This window comes from Octopus sinensis, linkage group LG14, assembly GCF_006345805.1.
Source record: "Octopus sinensis linkage group LG14, ASM634580v1, whole genome shotgun sequence".
NCBI lineage: Eukaryota > Metazoa > Mollusca > Cephalopoda > Octopoda > Octopodidae > Octopus > Octopus sinensis.
The window spans coordinates 12,717,130-12,737,129 of record NC_043010.1 but is presented as its reverse complement, the minus strand read 5'-3'; the positions used below and the strand labels follow the sequence as shown (position 1 = coordinate 12,737,129).

General features: G+C 37.2%; 1 long non-coding RNA gene across 1 annotated transcript in view; it reads right to left on the bottom strand.

The window, feature by feature from the left end:
- The window catches only part of LOC118765889, a 21,879-nt gene extending 5,421 nt beyond the window's left edge, over positions 1–16,458 (bottom strand). The window contains exons 1-2 of the long non-coding RNA XR_005001802.1: positions 16,357–16,458; positions 10,968–10,972 (exon numbers count right to left, since the gene is read on the bottom strand). This is a non-coding gene — a long non-coding RNA (uncharacterized LOC118765889). The remainder of the gene's footprint in view (positions 1–10,967; positions 10,973–16,356) is intronic.
- Positions 16,459–20,000: the final 3,542 nt, after the last annotated feature.

The window sequence follows — 20,000 nt, the reverse complement described above, 5'->3', positions numbered from 1 at the left end:
GCAACTACAATTTCACGCCAAGTGAAATCATAATTGTGGCATCATCATCATCATTGTTCGACCGTGGTTGAGACTTTCATAGTCTTTTCAAATGGCTAATAATGTGTGCGCGTGCCACTACTACACACATTGGAAAGCATTGTACAACCAAGTACTAAAGAAGATCTTTCCTCCTCCATGAAACAAAGCTGTTCCCGCTGGACGTCAACCCAGTATTTCTAAGCTACGGACCGAGTGATTTATTGTAAGGTTATCTCCCTAGATAGATTGCCTTCACTACGGCTAAGGAGCCCTTTCTACCCCATAATTGTGGCAGATGCCAGTGTCATGCAACTGGCTCGTAAAAGTACCCATTACACTCTTGGAGTGGTTGGTGTTAGGAAGGGCATCCAACAGTAGAAACCATGCTAAATCAGAATGGAGTCCGGTGCAGCCCCTTAGCTTACCAGTCCTGGTCAAACCATCTAACCCATGCTTAACAGTATATTGTCTGTGTTTACATTCTGAGATCAAGTTCTGCTAAGATCGATTTTGCCTCTCGTCCCTTTGGGATCAATAAAATAGGTACGAGTTGAGCACTGGGGTCAATTTAATTGACCTACCTACTCCTGAGCTTAAGTACAAAAGCTACACCGAGCCAGTGAGGCAGAGAATGCTCATTAAACCAGTATAAATCCCAAGCCATTCTCTTGTGGAGATAATAGGCTGAGGCCCTTCCTTGTCCTGGCATGGATTGAACATAGGCAATCCAATCCAATCCAATCCAATCCACAATCCAAATGATTTTATAATACTCATACCATTTCTGCACCCTGATCCCTTCATTTACACCTTTTCATTTTTTATTGTCCAGCCCTCTTTTTCTAGACTCATATTTTGCCAAATCTCTCACAGAAGTCCCACTCCAGTTCACTGTCCATAGTTTATTTCTGTGTTTTATTAAGCTTCTGGCTTTTCCACCTTAATTCACATCACTTTCGTTTTTTATATAAATTTCCTACTTCCCCTCATATATTTTCTCTTTCCATTTGTATTTGAAATTCAATATCTTGGTGCTCTTTCTTTCTTTCTTTCTTTCTTTCTTTCTTTCTTTCTTTCTTTCTTCTCCTCCTACTCTACCACCACCACCACCACTCTCTTCCCTGCCTCCTAACCCCTCGAATTCCTCCTCTTCCTCCTTTTCCTCTTCACAATTTTTTTGTTATCTCCTCCATAAACAACACTACAGTCGGGTCCCATCCCACTTGCACAGTTTCCCTATTTCTGCCAAACACATTACAGGAACTGGTCTGTTCGATCTTTTAGTCAACCTCCCCTGCCCACCCACAACATACTTTCTACCCTATTATCTTTTATCTTTTAAATTTAAATTTCATTCAAACTTTTTAACCTAAACCATTTACTTTTTACCAAGCCATATGCTTCACCTTCCCTCATTTTCTGCTGTCCTTTATTACTGTAAACATCAACACTATTAAGTTATTTTATCTTCAACTTTTCACTATCAATACAATATTCAACAATTTTTTTCAACCATTATCACTAATAAACACATTTATACTCACAACTCACAACATTCATCCTTCCTCTGTATTTTAATCTTATTATTGCTTTATTCACCAGTGTCTGTTATTCTTTTATCATTCTGCTTGTTTCAGTCATTTGACTGTGGCCATGCTGGAGCACCATCTTAAAGGGGTTTTAGTTGAAGAAATCGACTGTGGGACTTATTCTTTTGTAAGCCTAGTACTTATTAAATCGAATTTTTCCCTGTAAGTTTGGAATTATATTCCCTATTATTATTATTATTATTATTCTATGTTTGACTTTTGCTTTATATTTGTACAAGTTGGCTCCAAGTCTCACCCAGAGACCTCAAGAGACAACAGGTTGGAAGTTCGTATTGTTGTTATGCCTAGTGTGCCATATATTTGGTTTCGTACTTAGTGTTGTACTAGTGAATGTCAAAAAAAAAAAACATACGAAAATTATGTTTGTTTTAAAACTTGAGATTACATAGAAAGTATTTTGCGTAGGATATGAGCAGTTCCCATGAGCACTATCTTTTGAATTTCTGCCATTTTGGGGTTTCCTGGTATCTGAGTTAGGTAGCGATCAGCCCCTTTTGCTATCATTCCCAGGCACCTATGACAACAGGTATTGTTTTAGTCTTCAGGTTCCACATTTTGCCGATTTCTATTTCAAGATCTTTATATTTGCTCAGTTTATTATTATTTATTATTATTATTATTATTATTATTATTATTATTATTATTATAGGTCTCTTTTGTCAAACTGTTGTTAAGTAATGGTGGGGGTGACAAACAAAGACACACATACACATAAATATATATATATGTATATTTAAATTAGAGAACTACCATAAAGCAATTCAACTATGGTATACTTAAATCATACCATATAGAAAAAAAAAACCTTTACCTAGAACTAAATAAAGTACTAAATAATAAATAAATCATATATTTACTAATTATATACGATTTATTTATTATTTAGTACTTTATTTAGTTCTAGGTAAATGTTTTATCGTATCAATAATTTATTTCTATATGGTATAATTTAAGTATATCATTGTTGGTGGTTCTTCTCTAATTTATATACATGTATTATATATTGTGAAATTTGATTTAGTATTACTAAATTGAATTATTATTATTATTATTATTATTATTATTATTATTATTATTATTATTATTATTATTATTATTATCATTATTATTATTATTATTATCATTATTCTATGTTTGACTTTTGCTTTACATTTGTTCAAGTTGGCTCCAAGTCTCACCCAGAGAACTCAAGAGACAACAAGTTGGAAGTTCATATATTGTGCCATATATTTGGTTTTGTACTAGTGAATGTCAAAAAAAAAAACATACGAAAATTATGATTGTTTTAAAACTTGAGATTATATAGAAAGTATTTTGCGTAGGATATGAGCAGTTCCCATGAGCACTATCTTTTGAATTTCTGCCATTTATTATTATTATTATTATTATGTTTTTTCCTTTTTTCTTCAAATTTTCTTCCGTTTCTCGCCGAGTGTTTTCCATACACCTAGGGCAGAGAAGGGCATTGTATGCATTCCCAGATTACACGCGCAAATTCACAGATAAAATATGTATTTAAAAATTAATAAATAAATAAATTCATGGATGGATGTTATTTTCACAGCGATAGTGCTCTTCTCAGTACATGAGCCGTTCCAGTTAATACGATTTTTTGCACTTCCTGTAGGGATGGTAAGCCTGGAATCATTTTCAAATAGGTTTCAGTACCTTTTTTTTATCATTCCTAGAGATCCTACAATCACTGGTACTGTAGTCGTCTTGAGATGCCACATTTTTTCAATTTCCATTAGCAGGTCTTTATATTTACTAATCTTGTCAAATTCTTTTGCCGCTATATTGTGATCACAGGGAATACTCTATTATTATTATTATTATTATTATTATTATTATTATTATTATATATACACACACACATAGGCGTATATACATATATGATGGGTTTCTTTCAGTTTTTGTCTACCAAATCCATTCACAAGGCTTTGGTCAACCCATGCCTAATTTTGTTGTTATTTTTGTTATTATCATTATTATCTCTGTGATTTCCTCCTTAGTAAATTAGTTTTATGAAGTCTGATAAAAAAAGAAAAACTATCAGGAGGACTGATGCTATAAATAGAAAGTCTACAACACATATCAAATTCAGCATTTAATCTTCTCCAAAGTAGTCCCCTCAGAAGCCACCATTGATGGAAGCATTCCTAGGACTCCCTTTTTTGTGGGTAATGAGCAGCTGCTTTGTCACACCCTTTCCAAGTGGTATCTGATTTTTGGAAAGAGTAAAAAGTCACAAGTGCTGTGACCTGAAGAATATGGTGGTTGTCAGACCTGGGAATTTTACACTTAACACTTATCCAAAAACCGCTGCACAAGTTGTGCTGAATGGGCAGGTGTGTTGTCATGGTTGAGTTGCCACTCACCAGATGCATAAAATTCTGTCCAATGACCACACTCTACACACTTTAATTCCAAGCACTGCTATATATTCTTTTAATCTTTTACTCTTTTATTTGTTTCAGTCATTTGACTGTAGTCATGCTGGAGCACCACCTTTAGTCGAGCACATCACCCCCAGGACTTACTCTTTGTAAGCCTAGTACTTATTTATGGGCTCTTTTGCTGAACTGCTAAGTTACGGGGACGTAAGCACCCCAGCAGCAGTTGTGAAGCGATGTTGGGGGGACAAACACAGACACACAAACATATACACACACACATACATATATATATTGAACGCAACGCATCCATTTCTAAGTAAGATTCTTCTATATATATATATATATATATATATATATATATATATATATTCATATATACGATGGTCTTCTTTCAGTTTCCGTCTACCAAATCCACTCACAAGGCTTTGATCAGCTCAAGGCTATAGTAGAAGACACTTGCCCAAGGTGCCACGCAGTGGGACTGAACCTAGAACTATGTGATTCGTAAGCACGCTACTTACCATGCAGCCACTCCTATGCCTATACATCAAAAATGAGTGAGAACATTGTAACTTAGTAAAAGTAAAAGTTAATAATGTTGCTTTCTCGAGTCATGCTGACTCACAAGGGCTGGCTTCCCAGTTTGCATGGCAAATGAATTCCCCACCTGGATAGGACACCAGTCCATTTCAGGATCACTCACTTTTGCCAGCTGAGTGGACTGGAGCAACATGAAATAAAGTGTTTTGCTCAAGAACACATTGTCTTGCCCGGTCCAAGAATCAAAACCACAATCTTACGATCATGAGTCCAACACCCTAACCACTAAGCATTGCACCACCACAATTATAACTAGCGTGCATGCTTAACAGAGTTCAAGGCCAATCTGTTTCTTTATTACCCACAAGGGGCTAAACATAGAGGGGACAAACAAGGACAGACAAACGGAATAAGTCGATTACATCGACCCCAGTGCGTAACTGGTACTTAATTTATCGACCCCGAAAGGATGAAAGGCAAAGTAGACCTTGGCGGAATTTGAACTCAGAACGTAATGGCAGACGAAATATGGCTACGCATTTCGCCCGGCGTGCTAAGGATTCTGCCAGCTCGCCGCCTTCAGAGTCCAAGGCCAATTTGTGCCAAGTAGCTTCACTCTGAGGACCTTAGCTCTGCTACCATAGTAACAGTTATCCTGATACTTTTTGATCAGGCTTTGTATATATAAATTCAGTTGCTATCATTATTATAATCATCAAATTCCTTGAGCCAATCCATCTTAAAGTTTATTGAATAGATTGTGCAACCACACACTTATTAGTCTTTTCTAAAGAGAGGAGTATTGTAACATCTGCCCATGTTGTTCAAAGTTGAAAAACATGAAGTATACTCATTCTGTATATGATGTTGTAATTTTGCCTATAGCAAAATTACCATAGTTACCTGATCCATCTGAGATAAAATACATACGTACACTTTGTTCCATTGGACTGCAGAAATATAGAGCCACTGGGCATATTGTTTACATGGAATAAAAACATAACATTACCATTTTCTCAAATGGTTTCATGCAAAGATGTGGAATGTATGGATTCATGCACTCAAGCACTTATATATGAGGCAGTGCTGAAAAATTCCTGGCTTTTTGGGTATAGTGAAAGGACTGGCTAGAGGCCCAAATTTCTGAGTTCTTTCACAGAGTTTAGAAAAACTGAAGGATCGCTGCAATAAAATTATTAAAAGGTGGCGAGCTGGCAGAATCATCAGCACACCGGGCAAAATACTTAGCAGTATTTCATCTGCCATTACGTTTTGAGTTCAAATTCTGCCGACGTTGACTTTGCCTTTTGTCCTTTTGAGATCGATAAATTAAGTACCAGTTACGCACTGGGGTCGATGTGATCGACTTAGTCCCTTTGTCTGTCTTTGTTTGTCCCCTCTATGTTTAGCCCCTTGTGGGCAATAAAGAAATACGATTATGAATCTGAGAGGGGGGTCAGCATCATCATCATCATCGTTTAACGTCCGTTTTCCATGCTGGCATGGGTTGGACGGTTCGACTGGGGTCTGGGAATCCAGAAGGCTGCACCAGGCTCTAGTCTGATTTGGCAGTGTTTCTACAGCTGGATGCCCTTCCTAACGCCAACCACTCCGAGAGTGTAGTGAGTGCTTTTTACGTGCCACCGGCACAGTAGCCAGAGGGAGCTAGTAATGACCATGATTGGTTGGTGCTTTTTACCTGCCACCGGCACATAAAATCACAAATTAACTGATCCTCCTGTATTTTCTTTTATGCAAGGCCAGGAACTTTTGAGCATCTCCTTGTACAACATTACCATTTTCTCAAATGGTTTCATGCAAAGATGTGGAATGTATGGATTCATGCACTCAAAACATATATGAAGGGATGCTGAAAATTTCTTGGCTTTTAGGGTATCACAAAAGGCCTGGCTGGAGGCCCAACCTTCCGAGTTCTTTTACAGAGCTTAGAAAAACTGGAGGACCACTGCAAAAACTGTATGAACCTGAGAGTGGAATGGTTGGCATCTTTTTCATCTCGGGAGACAATGGAGCTGCGCATAAAGTAGTCTAGTCCGGCTTTTACATTTCATGTCCTGATACATTTCCTGCTGTGGCTGTGTAGTCCTATCCTGGACAAACACTCCCTCTGGCAGGTACCGCAAATGTAGCGAAGACTGTTCCTGGCTGGCTGTAATGCCATAGTTTCTCGTTGACGTCTTTTCTTGTCTTTCCATTTCTCCTCTCTCTCTCTGTCACTCCTTTGTATTCCCTCTCCTACGGTACGTCGCCAGTCTCCACGGTTGCCGGCAACTGCCTCCCAACCGCTAATATTGATGTTGCAGGCCTTCATGTCCCTTTTGCAGAGAGTGGAATATGTTATATAAAGTCATAATTAACTGATCCGCCAGTATTTTCTTTTACCCAAAGCCAGGAACTTTTCAGGACCCCTTTATACATAGGCTTATGAGTGTTTTCATGATCATCTCAAGCAGTCCCTCATTTTATGAGGTATCCCTCCCAATCAGTTGAAGGTCCTGTGAGTGCTGTTAATCAGAAGGTGTGTAAGTCCATGTGTTATGCTAGAGTAGAGTGCTTTGAAACTGAAATCAGAAGATGTCATCATTAACCCCTTGCTACTGTCGTTCATGGTCACTTTGGGTGCCCTTAGTGCCACAGGATCTACCTATCTAGTACCCTTCTTGTAGGCCATGTCTGATCCCATAAGAAAGAATGTGCTGGAGGCGAAGGGGGAGGAATGTCCTGGACTGATTCTCTCATCACCTTTGATGGACTATCATAAGCAAGCAAAAGCAGAAAGAACACACACACACACATACACACATTTATAGATAGATAAATAGACAGACAGATAGATAGAGATAGATAGATAGATAGATAGATAGATAGATAGATAGATAGATAGATAGATAGATAGATAGATACATAGAAAGATAGATGGTTAGATAGATAGATAAATAGATAGATAGATAGATAGATAGTTAGATAGATAGATAGTAAGGTGCAGCCTGCTGGAGCCTATTGGAAGGTATTTTAAAGGACACAGTTGTCAATTGTAGAACATGACTGTCACTACTACTACTACTACTACTACTACATATATATATATATATATATGTATGTGTGTGTATATGTTTGTGTGTCTGTGTTTGTCCCCCACCAACATCGCTTGATAACCGATGGTGGAGTGTTTACATCCCCGTAACTTAGTGGTTCGGCAAAAGAGACCAATAGAATAAGTACTAGGCTTCCAAAGAATAAGTCCTGGGATCGATTTGCTCGACTAAATGCAGTGCTCCAGCATGGCCGCAGTCAAATGACTAAAACAAGTAAAAGACAAAGAGAAAAAAGAGAATATATATCTCTCTATATATAAACGGCAGTTTGTCTGTGCATTTTCTGTGTGTCTGTTTTCTCGTACCCTCACTCTGACCACGGCTTTCAACCGATTCTGATGAAACTTGACACACACATAGCCCAATGTCATAATTCAAAACTAACGCAGCGAAAATTTTGAAAAGTTCCCCCAGTTCTGAAAAAAATCGATAAATTCGACATGGGGGCGAGAATCAGACCCCAAACCACAGACCGTCTAGGGGACGCAACTCCACCTTTTTTAACTCTCAAAAAAATTTACCATCATTTTTTTTCCATTTTTTTGCTATTTTTTGGCTATAACTCTCTAAAAATGCTTTATAGTTATTTCCCTTACAAACCTGAGCAACGCCGGGCGATACTGCTAGTTTACTTATATATTACATGCTATATATATATATATATATATATAGATCTGTGTATTTATATATATGAAATATATATGAACATGTTTCTCTCTAACTATCTATCAATCTCTATATATCCCTCTGTCTGTCCGTCTGTCTCTCTCTTATATATTTATATATATATATATATATATATATAGAAGTATCAGTGCATGTCTGCATGTAAGTATAAAAGTGAATTCCTTAAACTAATTTAGCACAGTTGTTGTGGTTATCAACACAATAACACTGTTAGCATCCCAGCATCAAAACTAAAGGTTACTGAAGAGTGTTACACAATCTCTGAAGATTTGACAATGCAAGTGGCTTTTGAAAATTTCTTTATATAACTGGTAAATTTTCATCGTTAATAAAATGTACATAAGCTGACATAACTATATATTTTATGAACTCTCCTATTTTGTTTTGCATTCCATATATATATATATATGTATATATATGGACATGTCTATATATCTATATACTTAAGTTTCTAAGTATGAATTAGAGTGTGCGTGTGTATGTGTTTATGTGTGTAATTTTTAAACAGAATTCCTTTGCAAGCAATGATAGTGAAAAATCAGCATAGATAAGCCATGTAATAAATTATAAAACAAATATGAGAAAATACAATGAGTGTAAATAAATGTAATGTTTTGTCACTGAATATAAGAGAAATGCTAATAGATGCTATGCCTTAAATGACTAATCTGACAAATTTTTAAGCATTGCTTAAGTCATTCATATGAAGTAATGGACACAGTTTTGTGGAGCTTCTTTGTAATGGCACAGGGTTTTATGTCAGCACATAAATTTACTTAAATAACAATGGTGTAGTTATAAAACTGTCTAATGGAAGACATCAAAGTCTGAATGCTAGCTAAGGCTATTATTTAGTCACCTGTGTGTGTATGTGTGTGTGTGAGTGTTTATGGGTGTATGTGTGTAGATATTGTTATGTATGTATGTATTTGTGTGTGTGTGTGTATGGCATAGAAAAATGGAAAAGGAGACAAACGGAGAGAGAGAGAGAGGGACAGAGAGAGAGTGAGAGAAAGAGAGATGGGGAGAGAAGAACTTTATGTGAATAGGTATGTGTTTTGTGGGTATTATGTATATTTCATATGTGTGTGTGTATATCGATCAATCTATCCATCTATCTATATATACATATACTGTAAATATATATATATATACACACACACACATGTGCACATATATATATATATATATATACACACACACACATATATGTATATATATATATACATATATATATACATACATATATACATACATACATACATACATACACACATATATATATATATACACACCTATATATAGTTGTATATATATATTATATATATAATTGTATAGATATTTATATCAGCAATGATCAGTATCCTCTTCATCAGTTTTATCATACCTTTTTATACCCTTTTTATACCCTTTTCCCTGTATTGGTGAGTTTTATCCATTTAGTAACAACTTACTGCCTTCATACAAATGCATTTATGGTATCTCATTTTCCCTTGCACACACACACACACACGCACACACACACACACACACACAGAAAACATACACATTCAAATATGCACACATGCACGCACATACACATATGCACACATGCACACGCAGATCTGGCTGTGTGGTTAAGGTGTCTGCTTGGCAATTACGTCCCTTTGCATTCAGTTCTGCTCTGCTGAGCCTGAAGCAATATGAAATAAAATGTCTTGCTCAAGAACATGAAGCACTACTGGGAATCGAACTCATGGGCCTTGCAATTGAAAGCTGAATACCCTAACCATTAAGCCACATGCCTTCAAACCTGGGGCTAAGCCACAACTGCAACAACCTTATGCACAAGAATACTCCACATGACTCAGCATGTGACAGGCTGGCTTTATTCTTTGAATTATAACTACAATGAATCTGACAATCTTATACATAGGTTAGGCGTAGCTGCATTGTTAAAAAGTTTGCTTTGGAATCACATGGTTTTGGGTTCAGTCCCACTCTGTGGCACCATTGGCAAGCACCTTCTATTACAGCCCCAGGCTGACCAACGCCTTTTGCATGATGGAAATACTGCGGAAGCCTGTAATATAGATGTGTGTGTGTATGTGTGTATGTGATCATATATTCTTATTTAACCCTTTCGTTACTGTATTTATTTTGAGATGCTCTGTGTTTCTTTCAATCAATTTTAAATATAACAAAGAATTTAGTGAAATTACTTAGTTACCATTAAGCTAGTGTTAGGAACATAAATTGTGACTAAGGGTTGGTGGAAGATTTTAATTCAAAACGTATGAAAACAAGATATTTGTACTACAGAGCCAGAGCCGGTTTCAGCCGGGTTGATAACGAAAGGGTTAAAACAGTTTGGTTTGGCTCCATGCAACTTTAAGTTTCATAGGCTTCTTACAGACACCTACCTTGGCCAGGTCCTGCATTCTGATGCTTTGTGTTGCTAATATGCACACCTAATTATATACACACATAAATTCATATGATGGGCTTGGCTCTGTTTGACCTGGTTTTATAATTGAAAACACTTACAGAAGATCTCAATGTGGTGGGATTGAACACAAAACAATTTAATTGCAAAACAGGCTTGAATAAGAGTGGACAGTGTCTGGTTCTCCTTATAAAATGAAATTCAGATTGCATCGGACTTGCTTCATGTGTGTGTGTATGTTTGTGTGTCTATGTGTCTAAATATACATCTTATGCTTGTGTATTTTACCCTTTAAGAAATTTCTAAATGTTTTATAGAGCTTCTCCATTCTACTGACTGACTTGAGCTGTAAAATAAAAGTTAGTCTTTCTCTAAGAAATCTCAGAACTTCTAATTTAATGCTTAAACTTTGGCACAAGTTGCTAATTGCTGTAGGTACTATTTTACTTTGCAAGTCGTTACTGGAAAGATATTAACCCTTTTGTTACCGTATTTATTTTGAGATGCTCTGTGTTTCATTGAATTAATTTTAAATATAACAAAGAATTTAATAAAAGAACTTAGTTATCATTCAGCTAGTCTTGGGAACATAAATTGTGACAAAGGTTTGGTGGAAGATTTTAATTCAATACTTAAGAAAACAAGACATTTGTACTACAGAGCCAGAGGCGGTTTTGGCCGGGTTGGTATCAAAAGGGTTAATGTCTACTGAAGATTTGACCTTTACAACTGAGAGACATTTGTGCTTTATCTAAGACAACAGTGTTTAAACCACAGAGCTACCTGAAGAAAATGAATAACTGAAATATTTTATTATTTGAAGATGTAGATGTGTTGAAAACCTAAATCCTTGAACAATGTTTCTAATCAGGAAGATCTTTAATTGGATACTAGTGTAAATATGGTTCCGGGTTCAGTCCCACTGCATGGCACCTTGGGCAAGTGTCTTCTGCTATAGCCCCGGGTCGACCAATGCCTTGTGAGTGGATTTGGTAGACGAAAACTGAAAGAAGCCCGTCGTATATATGTATATATATATGTGTGTGTGTGTTTGTGTGTCTGTGTTTGTCCCCCTAGCATTGCTTGACAACCGATGCTGGTGTGTTTACGTTCCCGTCACTTAGCAGTTTGGAAAATGAGACCGATAGAATAAGTACTGGGCTTACAAAAGAATAAGTCCCGGGGTCGAGTTGCTCGACTAAAGGCGGTGCTCCAGCATGGCCGCAGTCAAATGACTGAAACAAGTAAAAGTAAAAGTAAGTATATCAAACTGCAAAGGGACACAGTTCCTTTCAAATATTTTGGGGTGTCTTCTACTGTAATCTCTGATTGACTAATAGCTTGTCACTGGACGTTGGCAAATGAAAACTGTGGGGAAGCCCTTTCTTATGTGTGTATGTGTGTGTCCTTGCAATCAGATGTCACATTAGTGAGTGGCTACAACATTTAAATCTTCTCTTTTTGTGGATTCATTTTAAGCCTTTCTTTCCCTGTTTCTGCTTCACATAAAGATTCAATGATGTTACTAAGCATTCTAAAGAGTTGCCATTTTTCTTGATTTGATGTTTAACCCTTTAGCATTTAAACCGGCCATATCCGGCCAAAAGTATTCTGCTTGTTTTATGTTCAAACTGGCCGTATCTGGTCTCTCACACTAACCCTACAACATCGTTTTAAAAATTAACAGCTACGTCATCAAAATCTCATAGCTACAAGATAATGCATGATTAATTCAAAACAATGTGGATGAAAAAGCATTAATTTTAGCAGGATGACGTGAACACTAAAGGGTTAAGATCTATGTGCTAGATTCTCATCAAAAAAGGTATTGTTTCTAACTCAATTGTTAGTTTATTTTATCAAGCCCAAATGGATGAAAAGCAAAATTGACCTCATTGGTGTCTGAACACAGAGAGTAAAAAAAAAAAAGCCAGAACAAATATGGTAAAGCATATTTTCCAACACATTATTGGTTCTGGGGATTTTGGAACATTGCTAGCAATGTGAGAAGAAAAGTATTAATCAATTAAATCAATCCCAGGGCTCAACTAGTACATATTTTATCAACCCTAGCTTGCTTACCAACCACATGGTTCCGAGTTCAGTCCCACTGCATGGGACCTTGGGCAAGCGTCTTTTGCTATAGCCTTGGGCCAACCAAAGCTTCATGAGTGGATTTGGTAGACGGAAACTGAAAGAAGCCCATCATATATGTACATATATATATGTGTGTGTGTGTGTGTATATTTGTGTATTTGTGTTTGTCCCCCTACCATCGCTTGACAACCGACGCTGCTGTGTTTATGCCCCCATAACTTAGTGGTTTGGCAAAAGAGACCGATAGAATAAATACTAGGCTTACAAAGAATAAGTCCTGGGGTTGATTTGTTCAACTAAAGGCAGTGCTCCAGCATGGCCACAGTCAAATGACTGAAACAAATAAAAGAGTAAAAGCTGACCATGGCAGAATTAGAGCTCACACCAGAGAATACCCAAAGAAATGCCACTAAACTATTTTTCTCCAACAAATTACCAATTCTACCTGGTCACATCTTTCAGGCAACATAAGTAATGGAATTATATATTTAAAACTGTGTAACAGGAGGAGTGGCTGTGTGGTAAGTAGCTTGTTTACCAACCACATGGTTCCGGGTTCAGTCCCACTGTGTGGCACCTTGGGCATGTGTCTTCAACTATAGCCTTGGGCCGACCAAAGCCTTGTGAGTGGATTTGGTAGATGGAAACTGAAAGAAGCCCGTCGTATATATGTGTATATATATATATATATGTGTGTGTGTGTGTTTGTGTGTCTGTGTTTGTGTTTGTCCCCCTAGCATTGCTTGACAACCGATGCTGGTGTGTTTATGTCCCCGTTACTTAGCGGTTCGGCAAAAGAGACCGATAGAATAAGTGCTGGGCTTACAAAAGAATAAGTCCCGGGGTCGAGTTGCTCGATTAAAAAAGGCGGTGCTCCAGCATGGCCACAGTCAAATGACTGAAACAAGTAAAAGAGTAAAGAGAGTAACATACAAACTGATATTGTAAAAAGAAAATCAAAATATAATACAGAATAAAATTGTAAACATGTCAAGCAAACTAAATATGCTAAAGTAGAAAAACATTGCCAAAAATATCTAGATCATGTTGCTCATTGATAACTAGACTTCATTTATTGACTAAGCAATTAAGTAATTAATAACATTCTGTTGTTTAAACTATTTATATATTTACTCTTTACTCTTTTACTTGTTTCAGTCATTTGACTGCGGCCATGCTGGAGCACCACCTTTAAGTCAAGCACATCTATCCCAGGACTTATTCTTTGTAAGCCTAGTACTTATCCTATTGGTCTCTTTTGCCGAACCACTAAGTTACAGGGACGTAAACACACCAGCATCGGTTGTCAAGTGATGTTGGGAGGACAGACACAAACACACACACACACACACACACACACATACACACACACACACACATATATATATATATATATATATGATGGGCTTCTTTCAGTTTCTGTCTACCAAATCCACTCACAAGGCTATAGCAGAAGACACTTGCCCAAGGTGCTACGCAGTGGGGCTGAACCCGGAACCATGTGATTCATAAGCAAGCTACTTACCACACAGCCACTCCTACGCCTATTTATTGGCTAAAATATATAAATAAATTTTTTTTTTAAATTTCATCCCCAAAGTGCATCACAATATTTTCAAAGTTGTAATTATTTCTGAATACTCTTAAGGGAACATAAATTGGCCACCCTAATATTAATATTCCCTTATTACTAAGGTGGTGAGCTGGTAGAATTGTTAGAATGTAGGGCAGAATGCTTAGGAGCATTTCAACTATCTATATGGTCTGAGTTCAAATCCGACTAAGGCTGACTTTGCCTTTCGTCTTTTTGGGGTTGATAAAGTAAGTACCAGTTGAGCACTGGGGCTGGATCTTTTCGGTTTGAACGGCAGTTTTTTCTAGCGGTGTCATGAAATTGTCACCCATAATTATGACCCTAGTATCGATCTATTGCATTTCAATCTGTTTTAGGGTTAGGATTAGGGGTGGGAGAAGGGTATCTTTTTTCTTCACAAATGTAAATAAACCCAATCTGTTTCTTAAATGAGGGACATATTCATATGGCACAGAATGTTTTTTACCTCCAATAGATGCCAGTGATTGGTTGAAATTGCAGAAATTGAAGAAAAACAACAACAAATATCTTACAAACTATAGAATTTTCTCAATAAAGCCAAGAGAAAAAGATGTTTTATAAACACATTCTACCAGTATATGAAGTTTAAAATTTTTTAGTTACCTAGAAATTATGTTAAAAACTGCCATTCAAACCGAAAAGATCCTTGGGGCTGATGTAATCGACATACCCCTCCCCTAAAATTGCTGATTTTGTTCCAAAATATGAAACCAATATTCCCTCATTCTGTTTTTGGACTACTAGATATCAAAGCTTTATTCTGGGGTAGAAAGGGCTCCTTAGCCGTAGTGAAGGCAATCTATCTAGGGAGATAACCTTACAATAAATCACTCGGTCCGTAGCTTAGAAATACTTGGTTGACGTCCAGCGGGAACAGCTTTGTTTCATGGAGGAGGAAAGATCTTCTTTAGTGCTTCGTTGTACAATGCTTTCCAATGTGTGTAGTAGTGGCGCACGCACACATTATTAGCCATTTGAAAAGACTATGAAAGTCTCGACCACGGTCGAACAATGATGATGATTTATTGTGGTTGTTTTCGATTCCTAAATCCATCTTTTGGGAATGCTGTGGCCCAGTCTAATTGCTTCTTAACACTCTAACAAAATAAAAAAAAAAAACAAAAACAAAAAAAAAAGATAAAGTATAAGTGTAGAAATAAGAGAGTAGTGTTAAGTGTCTGCAAATATGTTGCGAATAGCATTGGTTTAATTACTCCAATCACTCTTTATGATCTGACAGGAGCTCCACTATTAGAGTGAAAAGAGAAACTGGAATATTTCCATGACATAATTTTGTTTGTGATTCCAGTGTTTGCTTCGATGTTCACTGCTTCAGCGCTTACCGTTCTGCTGACTGTATGTGTTGGAAACTTGGTATATATGCAAAGACATCAACAAGCACATAATACCAAAGAAGAATTAAATGACTTCTTATGGAGTGGCTGTGTGGTAAGTAGCTTGCTTACCAACCACATGGTTCTGGGTTCAGTCCCACTGCGTGGCACCTTGGGCAAGTGTCTTCTACTATTGCCCCAGGCCCACCAATGCCGTGTGAGTGGATTTGGTAGACGGAAACTGAAAGAAGCCTGTTGTATATATGTATATATATATATGTATGTGTGTGTGTTTGTCCCCCTAGCATTGCTTGACAACCGATGCTGGTGTGTTTATGTCCCCGTCACTTAGCGGTTCGGCAAAAGAGACCGATAGAATAAGTACTGGGCTTACAAAAGAATAAGTCCCGGGGTCGAGTTGCTTGATTAAAGACAGTGCTCCAGCATGGCCGCAGTCAAATGACTGAAACAAGTAAAAGAGTAAAAGAGTAAAAAAAAAAAAAAAGTGCTTACACTGTTCTGCTGACTGTAGGTGTTGGAAACTTGGTATATATATGCAAAGACATCAACAGCCACATAATACCAAAGAGGAATCAAATGACTTCTTATAATAAGCCAAGCTATACTGCCAGGCTTCAACGGTACTTCAACAACTGTTTCACTTTGAAGATGAATTATTTGGCACAGTGCTACACTCAATATGTTTTGTTTCCTGCTTGACCACATTGTCCGTTACTGACCACATTGTTATGCAGTAATCTTGGAGGAAGCTATTTAATCAGTATTTACATGGTTTATTCATAATATTTACATTCGTAATTAGTCTGTAGTTCTTCTTCTTAGCTGCTACTATTGTTTATGCAAATGCTACCCAGTATTTCATGGCAAGGTTACAATTTAATTTTTCTTTAGAATACATTCTTTGATGAGTTACAGGTTTTCAATTACTTACAAAAGTGTTTGTGACACACATTCCAAATTTCTCTTAAATATGATTTATAACTTGAATACTTTATAACCTTACTCTGTCAAATCGAATGCTTATTTATTTACACCATTTTGAATTAATCAAGCATTATTTTATAGCTTCGATGTTTCAATGATGTGATTGTTTATTTTTGGAAAAGCCTTGTAGGGTAGGTATAGGAGGTATAAGAGGCGGCAAGCTGGCAGAAACGTTAGCAGCTGGGCGAAATGCTTAACCGTATTTCGTCTGCCTCTACGTTCTGAGTTCAAATTCCGCCGAGGTCGACTTTGCTTTTCATCCTTTCGGGGTCGATAAATTAAGGACCAGTTATGCACTGGGGTCGATATAATCGACTTGATCCGTTTGTCTGTCCTTGTTCGTCCTCTCTGTGTTTAGCCACTTGTGGGTAGTAAAGAAATAGGTATAGGAGGTTAAATCTGGTGAGTTTGAATATAGAGCAGGCAGAAAATTTGAGCTAGATATTCCTTTATTCTTTTACTTGTTTCAGTTATTTGACTGTGGCCATGCTGGAGTATCACCTTTAGTTGAGCAATCCACCCCAGGACTTATTCTTTGTAAGCCTAGTACTTATTCTATCAGTCTCTTTTGCCGAACTGCTAAGTGACTGCTAAGCAATGTTGGGGGGACAAATACAGACACACAAACTTATACACACACATATAATATATATATATTATACATATAATAGATATATATATATATATATATATATTATATTGTGTGAAATTTGATTTAGTATTTCTAAATTAAATTTTTTTCCCTGTAAGTTTGGATTTATATTCCTCAAATAATTATTATATATATATATATACTACGGGCTTCTTTCAGTTTCCATCTACCAAATCTACTCACAAGGCTTTGGTCAGCCCGAGGTTATAGTAGAAGACACTTGCCCAAGGTGCCACGCAGTGGTACTGAACCCGGAACCATGTGGTTGGTAAGCAAGCTACATACCACACAGCCACTCCTACAACATATCAGATATGGTCAGTTTAAATGCCAAAGGGTTAATGATATTAAATCACTTGTGATATTTCTATGGACATGTCCTTTTCTTTCCGTTTTGGCAACATATTCCTTTTTGCAGTTACCATTTCATCACTCTTTGTTTATCCACAAATATTTCTGGTCAATAGTTTCTATTGAGACTGGATAGTTTATTAATTTGGTGTTTGGCAGTTTCCAGCAGAATGTTGATCTTTTACAGAAGGATAATCCAATTCAGTGCGAACATCATAGAGCAATGACAAGCTGGTGTTTTTATTGTTCGTTTGAATCCAAATAAGTTCTGATTGAGTTGATCTATGATCAACATCATTCTTTCTTTTTCTTATGTACATGGAACCCAAGACCACATTATTCAATGTGTCCCTTTCTAAGATAATGGACTGTGATTTAACCCTTTAGTGTTCAGATTACTCTGTTAAATGTAATGCTTTTTTATTTAAGGAGATGTACTCGCATAGCAAGTGATTTGATCTGAGATCGTGTGCTGAAACGAAAACCAATTGCAGCATGGAAGGTGTTTGTAAGCCATTTAAGAAACACACAAAAGCTGTCAGATGCAGCACAGATTTTTGTCAGTGAACAGGTCACGGATTTTAGCGACGAAAATATTTTGACAAATTAAACTTAAATGTTGAAGTGAATCGAACGGCTTTTGTGTGTTTCTTAAATGGCTTACAAACACCTTCCACGCTGCAATTGTTTTTTATTTAAATTGTTTTGAATTAATCATGCATCATCTTATAGCTTTGAGGTTTCAATGATGTGATTGTTTATTTTTAGACTGTCAGTGTAGGTTAGGTGTGAGAGGCTAGATATGGCCAGTTTGAATATAAAATATGTAGAATATATTGGGCCAGATTTGGCCAGTTTAAACACTAAAGGGTTAAGGGATATTTAGCTGTTATTTCTGGCAGGCTAAGTGATCACATAGAGGTACCTTCTTTTGCTTGATAAGCTTCTGGTAAGTTAAATCTGCTGCACACTTTTGATTTGTGACTGAGCTTTTCATTTCCCCCTACTCATTCTAATTAAGATTCCGGACTACATTCTCATCTTATTCATTGACTATATCCATGATTTCTGTTTAAGAACATATAGATTACTTTCTTTTTTTAGTCTCACCCTTATATTTCTTGAAAAAGGGCATATGCCCAAGATGGGGATAAATTAGCAAATGGTGCCCACCACACTCTGTGAAGTGGTTGGCATTAGGAAGGGCATCCAGCCATAGAAACCATACCACAAACAACTGAAACAAGTAAAAGAATAAAAGAGCACCTACCTACCTATTTGTCTTAACCTCAAAGCGCTTTGCATTCCGGTATTTAGTTATCCGTTCTGCACAGCAGATTAACAAATCCTCCTAATCATCTAATAATATCTAATGCCTGTCAGAAACATTAGCACACCAGGCAAAATGCTTGGCAGTATTTCGCCTGTCTTTAGATTCATCATCATCATCATTTAACGTCCGCTTTCCATGATAGCATGGGTTGGACGATTTTGACTGAAGGCTGGCAAACCAGATGATTGCACCAGGCTCCAGTCTTGATCTGGCAGAGTTTCTACAGCTGGATGCCCTTCCTAACACCAACCATTCCGAGAGTGTAGTGGGTACTTTTTACATGCCACCGGCATGGGTGCCAATCAGGCGGTACTGGCAATGACTTCGCTCGAATCTTTTTACACGTGCCGGTGAAGCAACGTTGGTAATGATCACGCACGAATGGTGCCCTTTTATGTGCCATGGGTACGGAAGCCAGTTGGCTGCTCTGGCAACGATCACGCTCGGATGGTGTTCTTGGCACCCTACTAGCACAGGCATAAGTGTCAGTAAGGCGACGCTGGTAACGATCATACTCGAATAGCCGTTCTGTCAATGATTACATTCGTATGGTGCTCTTTGCACACCGCTAGCACGGATCACCGAGGTCGACTTTGCCTTTCATCCTTTCGAGGTCGATAAATTAAGTACCAGTTGCGTACTTGGGTCGATCTAATCGTCTGGCCCCCAACTCAAAAATTTCAAGCCTTGTACCTAGAGTAGAAAAGAATATTTAATACCTTCAGTAATTCACACCAGTTGTCTGTCTTAACCAGACTGGACTTCAGCTGTATACTTCATTTCAAATTTGTCAATTTTATATTTCAACTTTGATATTA